This window comes from Arachis ipaensis, chromosome B06, assembly GCF_000816755.2.
Source record: "Arachis ipaensis cultivar K30076 chromosome B06, Araip1.1, whole genome shotgun sequence".
Taxonomy (NCBI): Eukaryota; Viridiplantae; Streptophyta; class Magnoliopsida; order Fabales; family Fabaceae; genus Arachis; species Arachis ipaensis.
Window position 1 is genome coordinate 128,948,362 of NC_029790.2, and position 5,961 is coordinate 128,954,322.

Consider the following 5,961-nt stretch of genomic DNA (forward strand, 5'->3'; position numbering starts at 1 on the left):
CGGGTGTATTTTTTTATTTTTTCTAAAACGTTAAACGACGCCGTTTTGGCGTAACCGGCCGGTCACCGGTTCGGTTTTTGACCGGTTCGTCGGTTCTTGACCGGTTATTCTCCCAGCGGTTTTCATATAAGGACCGGACCGTTTGAAGCGCCGGTTCATGGTTAAACCGGTCGAACCGGCCGGTCCGGTCCGGTTTTCAGAACCTTGGTTACAACAATGGCTCAAAACATTAATCTAAGATATACTTAGTCCGAATAAGACTCCAAGCAAGCAAAATCAACCGAGGCCCATGGTTAGGGTCCTAAATTCAATTTAGGTTCATTACCTTAAGGTTCAATGTGGATAAAGTCCATGTGCCGCTTCTCAAATCGCCTTAGATTGAATCTTCATTGCTAGTTAGAATGGTAATGGGTATTCGTCGGGCATAACAGAACTCCTTCTCGGTCCCTCTCAGTCCCATTTAAAAAAGATGTCGTCACCTCTTTGTCTTCGTCAAAAATTCATATTTAATGATCTCTTCAGGAAACTCAGAAACTCACAGATATTTATGGATATTCTCTGAAAACTTTTAAAAAAATTAACAAAAAATTGTAATATAATAATTATAAAATAATCAAATGAATATAATTCAACACCATTCATAATATATTTATTATGAAAATAATATTTTAAAAAGAAAAAAATATAAAAATATTTTTTAACATAATAACATAACATATATAACTTTCTGGGGTGAGACTGAGCGATGTAGTGATGAGTTTGAGAGGAAACGAGTTAGAGAAAGAGAAGCGAAATCGAGACTGAAGATGAGTTTGGAAGAAAGAAAAAAAAATTCAAATTTGAGACAGGCTACGATTACTAAATTCAAGAAATGGATTTATGTATTATAAATTAGGGTAAGAGTAATTTTTGTGAATATTGTTAGTTCGTGACACAAAGCTATTCCAGCCACTCAATAAATTCCTAAATAACTAAAGTCATTGCTATACCATTTTCATAAAATCACATATATCCTTGTTATAATAATATTAATCAAAGATAAATGGTTAAACATTAAACGAGTCTGTTAGAGAATCATTAAAATCAATTTAGATCAATTAATATTGTTTATATTTATATAGCATATCTGTATATTAATTGTAGAATTTTATGTCTTTATTACTTTGATTTATCTAGCACCTATAAATACCCCTTGTATATTGTACTTTTTATCATACTGAATAATACACAAAAACACTTTCTGCACCTTGGTCTCTTGTTTCTAACATGGTATCAAGAGCCTAAAGTTTTTTTTCAATGAAAATTTATTCATAGCCTCCTTATTTTTCTCTTCTGACAGTGCTTCTTTGCTCTCGTTTTTTGATCTGTTTCCAACGCTTTGGTTTGTCACCTCCGCCATCATAGTGTTCGTCTCTTCGTTAGGATTCCAACACCGCTAGAATCGACGCCTGAAGCCACTGGACGTGCCCTCATGCGCCGCCGGAACCTCCCTGCCCACCTCCATTGTTCTTCATCCCAGAAGTTTCAGCAGCCGTTGGATCTTGGTGCTGAATGCACGATCCTGGAGCTTCCACGTGTCACGATGCCAGCTTCCCAGTAACCCGCGTTCGACCCGACCCAGTCTGCTGGTTGACCCGCGCTCCACCTCATCGCCAGCCTGTGTTCTCCGTCCTCTCACGGGCCACCACGTGTCATCGTTCCGCTGATGTGGCACTGACGTCCCTGCTGATATGGCGCTGACGTGTCGTTGACGTGACAGACAAACGCGACCCTCCTTAAGATTTTTTGGTGAGCTCTTTTCAATTCTGCCCTTTGTTTTCTCATTTTCTGCCCCGAATTTACAGTTTCTTCTCCTTTTTTTTCCATTGTCTCTATTACTATGGAAAAACCGAATGTCTTTCAGCCTATCCCTGCTATCCTTAATGGCTCCAACTATGCACATTGGGTTGAAGCTATGCGAGAATTTCTTAAAGGGCAAAAATTATGGCGATATGTGACTAGTGATATTGTCTGTCCTGTTAAGCTAACTGTGGCTGACAAATCCAGAGATGGTGCCTCCAAATCCAACGAGGATGCTGAGAAGGACTTTGCAGAGAAATTGGAAGATTGGGATAGTAAAAATTATCAGATTATCACTTGGTTCCGCAATACTTCTACCCCTGGCATTCATTTACAGTTTGGGCATTTTGAAACTGCTAAAGAGGTATGGGATCATTTGGCAAAGCGTTACACTAGTTCTGATCTCTCTCATCAGTACCAACTGCTTAAGGAACTTCATTGTCTTAAACAAGAACGTGGCCAAGCAGTTTTTGATTTTCTTACTCAGATGGAGATTATTTGGGATCAATTGACCTCTTGTGAGCCTGTTCTTAAAGATCCCACTGATGCTAAGGCATATGAGGATTATCAGAACCGGACACGTCTCATCCAATTTCTGATGGCACTTACTGATGACTATGAGCCGGTCAGGGCTTCTCTTCTTCATCAAAATTCCTTGCCTAGTCTTGAAGATGCTCTTCCTCGTCTTAATTCTAAGGAAACGCGCTTGGGATTGCTTCGTTAAAAGTGAAACTGTCTTTGATGCCACCGACAGAAAGGGCAAAATCTATCGAAATTGTAACCGGCCTGGGCATTCCTTCTCCGACTGTCCCTCTATTGAATGTCGTAAGTGCAAACAAAAAGGCCACATTGGCTCCAATTGCCCGAAACTGTTCTGCCATTATTGTAAGCTCTCGGGTCACTTGATTGTTACATGTCCTACTTGACCACCACGATCAGATCAGAACAAGTATCAACCTCATCCCAACAGCTCTCCGCATGTGCCTGCTTCTACTGCTGCTACTACTACTGAGTCCACCCCCATCTCTCAACACACCTCTGTCTCTCCATCAGATATTGAGTCTCTTCTTAAGCAACTTCTCTCTTTTTCTGGTAATACCCCTGCTACTCTTTCCACCCCTCCAGGTAATTCTAAATAGTATTTTGATTCTGGTTATTTTAATCATATGTCTCCTTTGCGTCATCTTTTTTCGTCGTTGTCTCCCACTACAAATGCACCTTCTATCAACACTGTTAATGGTTCCCTCTTGCATGCAACCCATCACAGGATTATTTCACAGTCCAATATTCATCTTTCTGATACTTATTTTGTTCCAAAATTGAATTTTAATCTTATCTCTGTCGGTCAGCTTGTTGAACTCAGTTTTGATGTCATTTTTTCTATTCTTGGTTGTCGTGTGCAGGATCGTCGGACGGAAAAGATCATCGGGACTGGTTGTAAGGTCGGACGTTTATTTGAGCTCGAGAACCTTCATGTTCCCTCTACGTCAAATCTCTGTGCTGTTTCCTCTCCATCTACTCTTCACTTGTGGCACCGTCGTCTTGCCCATAGCTCCTTAGGAAAATTGCGTCCTCTTATATCTACGGGTGTTTTAGGTCAAGTTCAAAATGAGTCTTTTGATTGCATTTCTTGTCGCACTGCAAAATAACATGCCTTATCCTTTAATAATAATTTCTCTATTGCTTGCTCTCCTTTTGATCTTATTCATTCTGATGTTTGGGGCCCCGCTCCCACCACTTCTATGGGAGGGGCTCGATACTTTGTCGTCTTTATTGATGATTATTCACGTTTTACTTGGGTTTATTTGATAACTAATCGTCATGAGTTGCCTCAGATTTATATTAACTTTGCCACTATGGTTCGAACTCAGTTTTCAAAGGTCATTAAAATTTTCAGATGTGATAATGCTATAGAATATCGTGACTCCAAACTTTTAAATTTTCTCGCTGAACATGGTACTTTGTCCGAGTTTTCTTGTCCTGGTACCTCTAAACAAAATGGCAGAGCTGAGCGTAAGCACCGTCATATTCTTGACTCTGTCTGTGCGATGCTTATTTCCTCTTCCTGTCCTGAGCGTGCTTGGGGTGAAGCTACTCTCACTGCTGTTCATGTTATCAATAGACTCCCTTCTTCTGTTCTTGGTAACACTACTCCCTTCAAGCGTCTTGATCGTACTTCTCCCGATCACAGTTCTCTCATTATTTTTGGTTGTGTCTGTTTTGTTCTTCTTCAACCTCATGAACACAATAAGCTTGAACCACGGGCTCGCATGTGTTGTTTTCTTGGTTATGCTTCTGAACATAAGGGTTATTGTTGTTGGGATCCTATCTCTCGCCGCATTCGTATATCTTGTCATGTTATCTTCTGGGAGAGCATCACATGTTCTCTAGTTTTTTCTCTTTTAAGTCCATTCCTTCTACTCCGTCACCGTTTTTTACTAACCCAAATGTTGATCTCTTTCCTAGTGATGATAGTACAGGGTTTACCCCAAGTCCATCCCTCGAGGCCCCTGCTTTTTCGCCTTCTCCATCTCCCGATGATTCCAGACCGGACGGCGATCCCGCTCTTACCGTCATGCCTCCTCCTCCCACTCGTTCTTCTAGGGTAAGGAATCTACCACCTCATCTTTTTTTATTATCATTGTTTTTTTACTATTCTTCATCAACATGAATCTAAGTCATTCAGAGAAGCCTCCACAAATCCAAATTGGCAACAAGCAATGCAGGAAGAAATACAGGCACTTGAAAAAGTACACACTTGGGATTTGGTTGATCCTCCTTCTGATCAGAAAGTTGTGGGCAGTAGATGGGTATACAAGATCAAGACTCGCTCTGGTGGCGCTATTGACCGTTATAAGGCACGTTTGGTTGCTCAAGATTGTACGCAAGAGTATGGTATTGATTATGAAGAGACTTTTGCTCCTATCGCTCGTCTTACGTCTGTTAGAGCTCTTCTTGCCATTGCCGCGGTTAAAAAATGGTCTCTTAGTCAGATGGATATGAAGAATGCATTTCTTAATGGGAATTTAAAAAAGAAAGTCTATATGAAACCACCTCCGGGATATCCTTGTCCTTCTAGTAAGGTTTGTCTCCTTTGCAAGGCACTTTATCCACTTAAGCAAGCTCCTCGTGAATGGTTTGACAAGTTCAGCACTACCATATGCAGTCTTGGTTTTGCTTCTAGCCCTCATGAGAATGCCCTTTTCATTCGTAAAAGTGAACGTGGAGTTGTTCTTCTACTTTTGTATGTTGATGACATGATCATTACTGGAGATGATGTTGATGGTATCTCTGATCTCAAGGCCTCACTTCACCGTACCTTTGAGATGAAAGATCTTGGTTCTCTCAACTATTTTCTTAGACTCGAGGTCATTTCCACAGATGATGGCATCTATCTCTCTCAGGCTAAGTATGCTTCAGATCTTCTTGCTTGCGCTGGAATTACAGATAGTCGCACTGAGTCTACTCCTATTGACCCTAATGTTCGATTTACCCCTATGGATGGCACTGTTTTGGATAATCCGACTCTCTATCGACAGTTAGTTGGAGGTCTCGTCTACTTGACTGTCACCCGACCAGACATTGCCTATCCAGTTCACGTACTTAGCCAGTTCTTGTCAGCTCCTCGTACTACTCACTATGCGGCAGTTCTTCGCATTCTTCGCTACATCAAAGGCACTCTATTTCATGGCCTTTATTTTTCTGCCCATTCCTCTTTGTCTCTTCAAGCATACTCTGATGCTGATTGGACTGGTGATCCCACTGATCGTCGTTCTACTACTGTTTACTGCTTGTTTCTTGGCGACGCTCTCATTTCTTGGCGTGCTAAGAAGCAAACGTTCACTGCTCGCTCAAGCACAGAAGTTGAGTACCGTGCCCTCGCTGACACCACCGCTGAGGTTATCTCGGTTCGTTGGCTTCTCGAAGATCTGGATGCTCCTCAGTCGTCCCCTATTGATGTTTTTTGTGATAACCGTAGTGCTATTCAGATTGCCCATAATGATGTGTTTCATGAACGCACCAAACACATTGAGATTGATTGTCACTTTGTTCGGCAACGTATCCTTATTGATGCTGTTCGTCTCATTGCTGTTGGAACACTGGATCAAACTGCTGATATCT